The following is a 13,374-nucleotide window of genomic DNA, read 5'->3' on the forward strand; positions in this document are numbered from 1 at the left end:
CTATAACAAACTAGCTAGCTTTCAAGTGCCTGTTCAAATAAAGGTGCTGCAACAGGCTGTTACAGTTAACAGCAGTGATGGCAAGCTTCTTTTTTTACAATAGTTAACATTTAGATTCAATATTCCCCTCCTTTCTTAAAAAAGGGGGGAAAATACACTTCAATCTTTTAAAGTCCACCTAATTCAAGGTACTTCCATGTACACACAGCACCTAGCTATAGGCGACACACAGTGTAGCCTCTGGCCTCAAGCTCTAACCATCCATCTAGTCCTGGGTTGCTTTGCTACAAAAGTAAGGATTACCAGCAGCAAAGAACCAAGCCTTCTACTCTTCATGTCCTACAAATACATTTCAGGGTTTTTCCAAGGAAGAAACTAAATAAAGTATTTCATTACCCAGAGAAAAACTGCCAGCAGACACTGTAATTTAGCAGCTAGTTGCTGTGCAAACATACCCAAGAATGTCTGTAAGAAATCTGGCCTGTTGATAAGTATGAGGGATAACTCTTTTTTTTTTCTTGGAATGCAAGTTTCAAATTCACCCCTTCTATATTATCTAAATCTAATTCACAAAAGCTATCTATGTGGGGTGGGAGGAAGCTTCCAAAGACACACAAGAGGCTCAATCCCAACACTGAGTCTGACAGGTGTGTTGTTGAAAGGGCGGCTCTCTCCTTCAAGGTCCCTGCTAGAAGCTTCATTCATATGGGATGAGGAATGAAGATCAAATGGTTGAGAAGGGACCACTTGCTTTCTATGTAGCCTTCTGGTGAAGGCCATCCTCCCTGACCTTTCTCTAGGCATACCCTAAGCCATGTACCACCCGTAGCCATTTTGGCACCACTTAGTTGAAAGAGCTCCCACACATGCCATAGAGCTCCCAAGCCCCACCTATCCATCCACAAACAATCCTCAAGTTAGCTTATAATTCCATTAAGATTTGTTTGAACAAATAAAAAAAGCAAAAGTCCATGCCTATTCATTTCCAAATGGATATACGGATATCACCAAGATAGGCTAATCAAACTTGTTTTATTCAGTCAAGTGCTTGAGTTGAATTTGAAAAAAATAGTTTCAGAAAACATGGCTTGGGGCTTTTTTTAGTTGGGAGGGGTTTTTTTTATCCTGTTTTTTTGCCTGGGGGGTTTTAGGTGTTTCGGGTTTTGTGTGTGTGGGTTTTGGCCATTGTTTTGTGGTGGGGTGTTTTTTTTTCCAAGGGAAGTTTATCATTTGGATTTTTTTTAACCTAGCTCTGTTTCAAGACTGATGTACCTCCCCTCTTCCTTTTCGAACCTCACATTTGCTCAAGAAGTCACAGTCATATTGACCAACCAGGATAGTATTTTTCAGTAAGTACTTGAAATGAAAAATATTAAAAGCTAAGGCCAGGCAAACAGGAGCAAGATTTCCATTCTCACATTTGAGGTAACACAAAATACATGAGGAAAAAAAAAATGCAGTCATGGTCCAGACCACCTCACACCAATCTTGGAATATTTCTGCCAAAAACTCCAAGTCCCTGTCAATACATTTGTGGATTATGAATGTTTTTCAGTATCCGTAAATGCTTTATATAACAGTTACTTGAGAGATAAATAGTATGCCTCAAACCAAGAGCTACATACAACGGCCACTAAGCTAAAACCGCAAAACTAAACCAGCACTGCACCTCTACCTGCTTTTCCAAGATTTCTTAGCAGCAAATAAGAAACTTAAGCAAGGACTTGTGCCTATAATGAAAATCATTAATTTCTTCACCTTCCTCCCAGGCACAAACAGAAACAACCTGCTATCTCTATGTCTGGTGCACGAGCCACTCATGTATAAGTGTATGGTTTGAACTTGTACTACTCAAGTCCCATCGCACAAGGAAGACCTCAGCACTACATAAGAGGACCACAAAGTTCAAGCACTCAAACAAACTCAAACCAGTAAGAAAACCTCCCCACAAGGAGCCAGAACTGGAGAGTGTAAGGCAATGCCTAAGGCACATCAGCACTATGGCCTCATCACCTCATCATCCCATGAGGCGTCGGCACCCAGCCACTCTCACCACCAGCACACCCTGGCTCCAGCCTCCAGGCTGGTCTCCTCTGTCACCCAGCTTCTTCCTTCCTGCTCTGTCCTCCGCTCAGCCACCTCACCGCTGCCGCAGTGGAAAGAACAGCAGTCTTCTCCCGTCAGGGGTCTCCTCCTCCTCCTCTCACTTTCCAAGGCCCATTACCAACCCTTAATGCTTCCTTGTTCAGTTATTTAAAGGTCCAGTCAGGGTCCTCCGTGATCTTCACCCACTTTCTGCCTCTTAAGCCTACCCACAGCCCCCTTTTCGAAGCAGCTGATTCTCTCTTTGTCTCCAAATACCTGTTTTTCTTCGAGGGCCAGGCTCTTTCGCTCAGCTCAGGCTTTTCTTTTCCTGCCTGCACTCAAACAGGCGGGCTCCTTCCACAGCTCTATCCAGGCTCACCACCACCCAGAACAATACCCGCAAAGGGGATCAAGCAGGCACTGTTGGTAAATGGGGTGTCAACGGCCACGACAATCTGGCCACCAACAGCCACGAGTGGAAGGAACTTCAATACAAGCACTATCTCTGGCAATGTCAGCTAATTTAAATCCCTCCTCCAGACCTCAGATGAGACAAAGCTTCTCAAAGATCAGGGCTTTATTTTACTAATATACAGAGTAATGAGGTTTTTAGGAAGAGGAGGGAAGTAAAAGCTGGAGGTTTGAGCTACCACTTCTAAGAATAAAACTAATTTAAAACCAGCATCTAGCAACAACAGAATGAGGAAATTCCTGCCCAGAAAACCTGCAGTTTGGCAGTGTTATAAGCGATAAAGAGAGATTTATCATAGAAAACGGGATGCAAATTTAGAAATCATCTGCATTGCCAGCCTTTCCTAAAACTGCCACAATAAAATGTTGTGGTATGAGAATGTTACAGAGGTTACAAATCCAAGCTCTGGAAAACTGGCAGAATTAAAGATAGCTGCAAAACCTTGATTTGCCTTTCTCACATACAAAACAAAAAATTCCACCCTTCCGCATAGCTCACTTTCACCGAGTGCACACAGCAGATCAGATTCAGGAAAACAAAGCAATTGTTCAGTATTTCTTCTTGTAGCTCTTGTAGCTGTGTAGCTCACAGCCCCATGCCCTATTTATTTCATACAAGCCAAGCCATGCACAGAATGAACAATATTTCATTTTCTCGGGGGCTCAAAGCCATGACATTCATCACTGCTCTTTCCAGTCACCTCAAAAGCTTTTAATTCACTTTCACAATATCTCTGTAATATTAAAAGAAGTAGTATTATCCCCTTCGTGGAAACAACAGCAGCACAGACTGAGGCCAAGACTTTGAAAAGCACTCACTGGTTTTACTCCCCTGGTGATGTTCCTGCAGTCACGCTCTTCAAAGTTTGACACATTGCCCCACATTAGCACATTGATTCAACAAAAGCCCCAGTTCTTGAGCCAGTTTTTTACTACCAGTGTGAAAAAGGGACCAGGCCCTAGGTCTCATATGCCTGGATCCCTCAAAGGCATCCGTCCCTTCCAAAACCACTCCCAAAGGATCAACATCCACCCTGCAGGAGTCAGCTCCTGCCTGTCCCTGGGCCTGCTCGTCACACACGAGAAAAAGAGAAAGATGAAAGCTGCCTAAGGGACAGTGGGGTCTGCTAAGTGTAACCATAACCTTCATGTTAAGTTCCTCCAAAGAAAATCAGAAGACTTGCCGAATTTTATCACTTGGTGCTTTTACTGATGGAAATATAGAAGCACAGTTAAAGAGTTCCAGAGCCCACCTACTTCCTACAACTGTGATTACATCTTCCGATATTGCAATTAATATTTTTTTATATTAATTAGAAATTAACACCGGAACTACTCTGACCTCAATCTGATCTCCCAAACTTGCAAGACTGCAACCTGTGCAAAGCAACTTGTGCTAGCCATCAGTACTTCCAGGAACACCGAAAGTGACTAATGATGTCTAGATGCTTGGGTAAGAAAGGATGCAAACTGCATGTTATTACTGTTTCAAAACAAAAGTTAATTTCATATGGAATTAAATCTAAAGTAGAGCTGAACACAATTTTCCAAGACAATATTGATCTTAATGTCAGCTGTAAGAGCTTAATGAAGGGCCTGATAAAAATGCAGCTTAATCTACAATGTATTATAGGAACGCAGACAGAACATGAGGAAGAATGCTACACCTCCTTCCTTTGCCAGATGTGGCCGCATCTGCACGCGTGTACAGCATGCTGCAGCACAGCATCAGACAACAGTTGCCTAGCAACTGGGGGGCTGCTCCCCTGGGTACCTCTGCCAATAGCCCCCTGAGCTGCCCACCTACTCCCCAGCTTCCCACCAGCCACCAGTGCAGCCCCTGTACCCCAGGACATTAGCCTTGCTCCCCAGCCCACCAGGAGGTTTATGGCTTACTCTCGGGGACAGAAAGAATACAGTTTTTCTGCTCCAAGTGGTTCATGGCTCCACAGGCCTCCCCCAGAGCTGAGGTTGCAGGTGCCCACAGCTATGTGGGGCCAGCTGGCAGCAGCAGGGATGCACTAGGCAGTGCCTATGGGGACAACAAATCACTCAGGAATCCCACCAGCACCCTGAAGCCCAACTTGCAGACAAAGGAACAGGAGGCCTGCTTCTGCCTCCTGGTGGGGCCACATTCAAACTTAAGTTTTGCTATATGCTAGAAGAACTTTAACCAACAGGACGATGATAGCAGAGGAACAGAGACACAGCAAAACATGCCCCAGTGATACCTGCACTGCCACTACAGTGTCTCACTTCCTCAGAGGATGAGGGATAGAGCCATGCTTCCAAATCATATCATGGTTCTTACTGCAGTTAAATAGCACACGTCATGGGTGCAGTTCTTCACAGCTGAAAAGCAGAATCAAAAAATGCCTATTCCTGACAATCTGTTATTTCTACTGGTGTTTTATAGTACATGTTTGATTAAATACCACCATACACAGCTACACATTTCCACAGAGACTATTTCCACAATATGTCTGCACAGCACCAAACTACACACCTTCTAAACCAAACGAAAAAAATATGCTATTAAAGGGGGGAGGCAGAAATCGGCCTTGGCTGACTTTTTGGGGTACACATCCACTACCATATGTACACAGCCTTCAGATGGCAGGTGCATTAGGGAGATACGTAAGTGGATGGAGTTATGTTACTGTTATGACTCCAGTGGTAATTTCCTGCTATTTTATCATTTAACTGAGGCATGCTGCATTTTCTAGTGAATCTCTTATTTGTCATGTAGACCAATCTTTTAACTATGTGTATGTTTTTAACACCTCAGCCAGCACTGAAATTTATCCCATTTAACATGCCTGTATATTAGCAAGCATCTCAATTCACAGCCTTTCAAGTGTTCCTCTACGTACTTGAAAGAATTCAAGCTAAAGGCAAAGAAATAGAAACCTTAGGATGGCCATAGACACTGTTATGGTATAGACCGTAAGAGTATGTGAGAACACCAGATCATTTTATGAACCAGTTAATTCAGACACTAAATACTCCTGTTGACAAATCCTTGTTATTATGCAACATTTGACACTGAAGTGAGGTACATATTGATGAACACTGAGCTTGTGAGAGTAGCAGAATATTTATTTTTTAAAAAATTAATGCAACTCAGTAGTAAAAGCATCCACAGAGCCCTCCAGTAAAGCAGCATTTCAGCCTTTCAGAACTGATCTATAGTACACTTCTGCTCCATCAGAGCCATTTGGATCAGACTTCTGCAAAAGATAGGTAGGTCAGCTGAGGAGTAATCAGAAAGAAGTTTGCTGGAAGAAACTCCTGAGCAGAAATAAGAGCGATCACAATGTCTTTTTCAAAATGAAGGAAAGCAGACCAGAGTTCAGCTCATCCAAAATCTAAGATTTCCAGCCTTCATCTCTAATAAATCAAAGGATGAATGTGACTGTTTCTCATGGCTTTCCTGTGATTCACTGCAGGTGCTGGAGTTGAAAAACCAAAACTGAAACAAAACAAAACAAAAAAACCCACAAACAGCCAACAACAATATTTAAGCACCAGGCCCAGAAAGATCTGGCATTATTACTTTTGTCAATCTCTGCTGCAGACTCACGTCCAATGCAGGCAGTACTGCACCAACTGGCAATTAGCCAGTGTGAACTGACAAGACTATTAAAACACAACAGGATCCATGTGTACTAGCACCATGGTATCATGGAATATGACTGAACGAGGTAAGTCCACTGCTCAAGCTTTGGGTAAAATGTGCTACATTTCATTATAGATTAAATTTATCAGAGTCACTCTAAGAGCAATTATCATTTAAAAAAAGAAGAGGCAAGCTTGCTTTAAGAACCATTAAGGTCTGCAAGCTTATCTAAGGCATACCTTTATTTTAAAATAAATATATTTAAAATACATTTTGCCTACAGAAAACTCAGACTGATCTAACCAAACCTCAATACATACTATACTCTCCACAAACCATGAATCATCATTCAATACCATGAGCAGTTTACTAATTCATGTACAGCTATCTGAAGACCTTATAATGCTAGAACTGTCAATCTCCCAGATCAATACAGGAAGCTCTTGCACATTTAGTAATAAAGGAAAAAAAAAAAGGGGGGGGGGGGAGGGGAAATCAGGTCTGTAGTTAGAGCTATGCAGTGTTTTGTGTTTTAAGAATTAGTTTCTACCCCTTTCTCCTTTCCTGAAATAGGCTGCTTGACATTTAATAATAGACCAATTCTTCACTTTAAAATGCATTTCTGTGACTCAGAAATTAAAGTGGAAAAGACTTATTAATTCATCTAACCAAACTTCTTTGTAATAAAAGCCTACTCTTTACTTTGCATTGCTTTGTTCAGACTAGAGTCAGGCAATTACAAGCACCAGTTTCTCCCAGAATCGATACCCCAAAGCACCACATCCCCAAAAGCCAGACGAGAAGAAATTTTTGTGTTCAGAGCGACCTCACTGGAAACCAGTTTAGCCTGCAAGCTATGTCAAATTTTGGAAGAATTTATCTGGATCTGCAGTTTGCTCTGTCCTCTGAAGTCCATGCATTCAGATGCCAACCTTGTATTAAACCAGGCTGTTTCTGCCAATGTGTCAGCACAAAGCACCAAAACCATAAAGCCAACTAAAAGAAAACCAAACAAAAAAAAAAAAAAAAAAAACAAAAAACCAAACCACATACACACAAAAAACCACCTGAACCCTTAAAAGAACATGGGTATAAACTCAATACCCAAATACCAGAACACAATCCCAGGTGTTATAATATATTGCAAACAAAAGAAATGCAAAGTCCTCATTCCTTTTCCCACATTCTTCCCCCAAAGTAGCAGACATAAACAAATCAGAAGACTTTGGTCACCAAACTCACAGGTTTCTTCTCGCCCTGACAGTCAGCCCTGGCCTCTTCCCCCTCTCGTCTCCAATGACCACCTCACTAGGTGACAGGCAGGTATTCCTCTGCAAGCTGCTGCAGGACCTCATCACAGCTAATTAGCAGACTGACTATATTTACTCTGTTTCCAGATGGTGGGTGCTCTCCCACATAACAGTGAAATTAACAAGTAGCAAGAACAAAATGCTGATGCAAGCCAGGCAGTGACAGAGCAACCAGGGAAAAGGCTACTGCCCAGGCTGCTGTAGCCACATACCAGTGATTTCCTTATAAACCTTTATCAAACATGTGGCTTGCAGCACTCATCAGCACAGGCGCAACACATTCCACAGAGATACAGGACCAGCTGCCTAGCCACCCTGCTAACACAGTCATTATCAACATTGCACTGACACCAAAAAATAACCAAACACTCAGACTGTACATGCGATGAGTGGGATTGGTGCAAAAGTATTTGTGTGTGAAGATAATATTACAAACCAAAAACTTTGAACAGCTGGAATAAGAGAACCACTAAAGAAAGAATCACTGCCTCTATAAGACATTCTCCTACACAAATCCTGCTTGTAAGAGTGACTACTTACTACTCTGCATTGCCAAAAAGGGCAGTGATCTCCTGAATGTACACCTGCTCACCACCGTGCAGTCCTAATGCAGCACTCATTAGCCATCAACTCAAACCTGCAGATCAGGAAATAGTGATTGTAAGGCATTCCTGCTCATTTGAGCTAGGAGGACATAGCCACCCAGGACCACTTCCAGCTGCATCAACTTGTATTTCACCAACTTTGTGATGAGAAGAACCTGTTGATACTTTTTTTCTACATACCAAGGCCAAAGGAACTTATTTGTAATGCTGGGAAATCAAAACTCCCACACTTCTTCCAATCCAATAGAACAACAGTCTTGAACAAAGAAGTTTGTGAATACTAAAAAGGCCATTTTTGACAATCAGTAAGTCATATCCTACTTAATCTAACTTAAAATTGATCACAAAGGTAGTAGAATATACACCATCTAATCTTTTTTTCCCCCACTCATATTGTTGTTTTTGAGGAAAGCAGGCTCGTTAGAAAGTTCACAGCTCTCACTATATTAAAGAAAAACCAAACCATATTCTCCTATGTTCATAAAAGTGATGTACAGCCAAATGGTACCCAATTCTTCTCCCATATTTTCAGAAGCAGTAGTCTCTTGAATTCACCTGCTCATGTGAATTAGAATTCTGCTAGAATTCTGTCCTACATAGGAAAAAAAAAATATTACAAGGTTTCCTAGTTTCTTATTTCCAAGTGATTCTGCTTTTCTTCTTCAGCCTTAATTTTTCTGTCATCCAACAGTAGGGTTCAGTGGTTCTCTACTGTATTCTGCCTCAACCCAAAACAACTGCACTTAACATTAAAAGGAAAGTAACTCAACCTGATTATGCACATGTCCAAACATAAACTGGCCATAAGCTTCTGCTATAGCTGATAAAGGACATTTTTACAACTTACTCTTTGCAAGGAATAGCGTTCTTGAGGGTAGAGATGGTGGGAAAGGATATGTCACCTCTCTTCTTCATGATGGTTCGGGAAGAACCATAGTTTGTTCTAGGGTAGGTGGGAGGCAGGTGTTAACAGACATAAACCCCAGAATCCCATAGGCTTACATCCTCCCCCCAGTCCTCATTTGTGCCTGAAAGGCACTATTTCAACTTGCATTTTCTGAAAGCTCATCCACAGTCAAACAGGAGACTCTGAGTCTATCTTTTCACCCTATTCTACCAGCATCAGCATCTCCTGAGAGCGCATCTTCAGGAACTTGCAAACACTAATCATTCGTGCATGAGCACAAGGGGAGAAAGATACAGCACACGCTTTGTTTCTTAGAATACTGATTCAGTGGAAAAATCACTTCTAAACCTCAAAAAACTAATCCCAGGGGAATCCAAATTTATGCCATATTACACACTCTCAGTTTAATGCCTTCCAAAACCACTTTTTATATTCAAAAAAAAAAAAAAATATCCTAAAGCATTTGTAGTAACAGGCCTAGTTAAAGAAAAAAAACAAAACAAAAGATGAAGTATCATTTTTCAAGTCATGCCATTTTTTTTAACTCTCATTAGCCTTAGCACTTCTGCATGGTTTTACCGATGAATGCAGAACATCAAGATCACCAGTAATCAGACAACGCCATCAACCATGGGCACAACAGAGGAAAATTAAGAGAATACCTGAAAAACAATACAAACCTTAAGACCTTGTCTCTTTCCTCAAAGTCAGTAGCCATCAACCAGTTAAAATAATCTTTACCTCTTGCTTCCCTCTGCGTAATTCTAAGCATGTCTTAATCTCTCATTAATCTTTTCTATTTCCAGTCACCCAGGAGCAGCCAAACAAATATTCAGCCCATTCTCATTCTGCAACAAAAAAGAAATAATGGCAGCTCCAGCAGCTGGGTTTTTCCTTTCTTTACTATTTCAGACTGATAAAGTTTATTTTAGAGGTTTTGAGAAGAAACGTTATTTTCTGCAAGCTTGGAAGAAGTTTTTACCCAATTCTTTGTGAAAACAGTTGGCATCCTAACTTCACAATGTTCTGAAGAAAACCCCTAGCTTCAAATCCGCTGTGCCAAATGTCATTTATACCGGCATTTGACCCTTTACATTCAAGCTAAACAAACAGAAGCGGCTAGGAAAAAGCTAATAGCGGTCTGCGCTGCTGGCTCGGAGCACCCGGCGCTGCTGCGAGCGGAGACGCTGCCTTGGGAAAAAAAAAGGATCGAGTCAGGCTAACGACGTCCAAAGAGCTTTGAGACCTACGGCTGACAAGCACAGCCCAAAGCACTGTTCCATCTCTACCTTCAATACACTCTACCTACCTTAAACATACACTACCTATTGTTTTCCAGTGACATTTACATCTTTTCTCTCAACCTCAAAAAGCACAATGTCAGTTCGTTAGCGTTAGGGAGGAAACTGAGTGCCAGGACTCGGATTTAATCGTAGGTTGTCATATACATCGCTGCCGGTGCCTCAGGTCAGACTTACCCCTGTTTAAAAAGCTCTCCACCACCTTAACCCGTACCTGGAATCTGCAGGAAAGGCAGCGGGAATGGGGCAAGGACCGCTATTCTCCGGGAACCGCCTCGCCCAGTGCACGGCTCCCCCGGTACCAGTGCTGCCCTCCGGCCCCGCCGAGAGCGGCTCGCCTGCGGACACGGACCCACCGCCACGCACTGAAAGTTGACAACGGAGCCAGGGTTCGGGGGGGGAGAAGGACCGCTCCTGGCAGGCTCCGCGCTGAGACCGGCAGCGCCGGCACCCGTCCCGTCCCGCCCCGGGATGCTCCCGCCGCACTCCCCTTACCTGCGGCGCGATGCTGAGCCCCGCAGCGGCCCCCCTGGCCCCGCGCTCAGCAGCGCCGCCGCCCGCCCAGGGCACAGCGCTGCGCCGCCGCCCTCCTCCTCCTCATGGCCGCCCGGGCGAGGTGCGGTGCAGCGGGACGGCGGCCCCCGGGCGCGGCGGGGGCTGCGCTGGGTTCGGCTCCGCACCGCCGCCTCGCCGGGTCGGTGGCCGCGCGTCAGCCGCCGCCTCTCCTCCTCCGGCGCGCCGCCCAATGGCTGCGGCGGCGCTGGCAGCACCCGGCTCCCGCGATACTTGGGGCCCGGCCCGGCGGAGCGACGCGGTGGGTGTCCTCGCAGCGGCGCCGAGCCTGCTTGGCCCGGTGGGAAGAGTTAGGCGGGTGCGGGAGGCTCCTGGCTCCCAAACAGCGGCTACCGGGAGGGGGCGGGAGGCGGGCAGGGCCGCTGGAGCGGATGTGTCTCTCCATTCTGCAGGTAAATTCCAGAGGAAGCTTCTGCCGCCTCCCCCAGGGAGCCTGTACATCCTCGCATGGGAGTGCTTGCTTGCACGTACGGCTGGGGTGGCTTTTCAAATCATCACGCGCAGATCTTGCAGGCCCCATCTCTCATCTCAAAAGTGGCAGTACGTTTCCAGCGTTGGCTGAAATGCTGTTACTTTTGTAAGGGGAAATCTCACTTACTGGAAGGGGAAAGCAAAAGGTAAAATCTCCCCATCCTATTTACGTGAGTAGCCAGGCAAAGATTACGTTGACATTAACTTTTTTCCCAGTTCTGTGTTTTGATCCAGGGGCCGATCTTGAAGCACTCCTTTCCCCTCCTACTGTGTGACCAGATGTGACTTGCAACATTTTACCGTCAGTTCAGTTTTGTCACTGAAAACTAACTGTGTAAACTAACCGCTTTGATAAGAAGGATGAGAAACCTCTTGGCACTTCGTGTTTCTTGTTCCCCTTACAAACTAATAAAATCGTTTTTCAGCATGCTCTAAAATTAACATTTAAATGAATTGATTTGATGGCCTTTGTTTCTTTTCTAAAAGCCTACCGAAAGATTGCTCAGAATTTTTCAGCATCTCTTTGGGGAGCCAAGTCAGTTCAGCATGTATGATACATACCCTGTAAAGTGTTGAATAATTTCTAAGGTATACCCAATACAAGCACTCAGTGCTGGAGTGCCAGACTGGAAATCCCCGTTATGTGCCTCTGAGGGTAAGCATGTCAATTTCTCTGCATTGCAGCTTTCATACCTCTAACCTCGCATGGGCATTGTAAGCATTAATTGCTTTCTGTAAAGTGTGTTAGGACACAGAAATGGACGTTGCCTGTATATGTGCAAAGTGTTCTTTATCTGTTCATTTTTCATACTAGTAAGAGGGTGTTTGCTTGAAGTAGGAAAACATGAATTATCATGGTAGAATAAGAAAATAACAATCCACAGAGTTTGGCACCCTTAAAGCAATCCTTCCCCTCAAAAACAATAAATACAAAAGAGACATCTTAGTTCAATGACTGTATTATTCATTCAGTCCTGACACCGTGTTGGATTCTGGGTGATGCCACCTGTTTGAAAGAGCAGTGGAAAAATAGTCCAGAGAGGTTTTGTCGCATGAAAGGACATTTTTCACCACCTGACTACTCATATGCACTGTCATAAAGCAGAAACATTCACTTGTTACTCCAGTTTTCATTTTAGTTCGTACAATAGACAACTATCTTTATTCATGAAGATAACCAACCTCCAAATGTTACTAGGATACTTACTTTCAACAGTACAACTGCACAGGTCTTTAAACAAGCTTTTAAAAGATGTTTTCTGTGTCAAAAGGATTTTATGCTTCATTTTCCCCTGGTTGTTTAGGGCTAGATTCTTCTGTAATAGCAGTTATTTCCTCTCTGCGTACCAAGATTTCTGTCTTTGTCATTGTCTTTGTCTGGGAGTTAAAGATGTTGATCCAGATGATTTCAGTGCAATTGGGGCAAATTAAGCAACTCTGCTTCAGTCATGTCAGTGGTTCTGCAGTAACCTATCTAGTTTGTCTGCTGTTATTTTCTGGTTTTCTTATCCTTTAATATATCATGGCCAAATGATAGATAAGGCCAAGGAAACACTTATTTCTCCAAAATTACGTTACACAAAGCATTAGTATCCTTTTTAGAATAATGTAATCCTGACAACTGAAGGATGCGATACAAAGCCATAGAGATACAAGAATGAATAAACCATGCAAGGGTAGATATACAAACTAAATGTGTGACTTGTGTAATGCTGTGGTGTTTGCACCAAAGCATCTGTTTTGTAACTTGCTGTAGGTGGGCTGTATGCTGGTAACCATGACAAAAGGAATCCAGTTTTTCAGGAAAAAAGCCTTAACATAGTACCTACATTAAACCAACCTAATAATAAAGGGCACATAGGAGAAGAATGGACATACTTGGTTGAGTCAAAGGCAGTGATCTGGAGTGGGTGCTTGGAAAACAGTGTAAGAAATAGCAAAAATATAAAATTATTCTCCCAGCAATCTGTGTTTTCAGCAATTAGCAGTGTGGAACTCCCAGTGTGGAGGCTGAATTCAGACCATTGCATTT

General features: G+C 43.4%; 1 protein-coding gene across 2 annotated transcripts in view; it reads right to left on the reverse strand.

Annotated features, from left to right (window-relative positions):
* The window catches only part of GALNT13 (polypeptide N-acetylgalactosaminyltransferase 13), a 144,036-nt gene extending 132,862 nt beyond the window's left edge, over positions 1–11,174 (reverse strand). For both annotated transcript variants that reach the window (XM_065671206.1, XM_065671207.1), the window contains exon 1: positions 10,794–11,174. The gene's annotated coding sequence lies outside the window, so the exon portion shown is untranslated. The remainder of the gene's footprint in view (positions 1–10,793) is intronic.
* Between the last annotated feature and the right edge of the window lie 2,200 nt (positions 11,175–13,374).

This window comes from Lathamus discolor, chromosome 3 (genome assembly GCF_037157495.1).
Source record: "Lathamus discolor isolate bLatDis1 chromosome 3, bLatDis1.hap1, whole genome shotgun sequence".
Taxonomy (NCBI): Eukaryota; Metazoa; Chordata; class Aves; order Psittaciformes; family Psittacidae; genus Lathamus; species Lathamus discolor.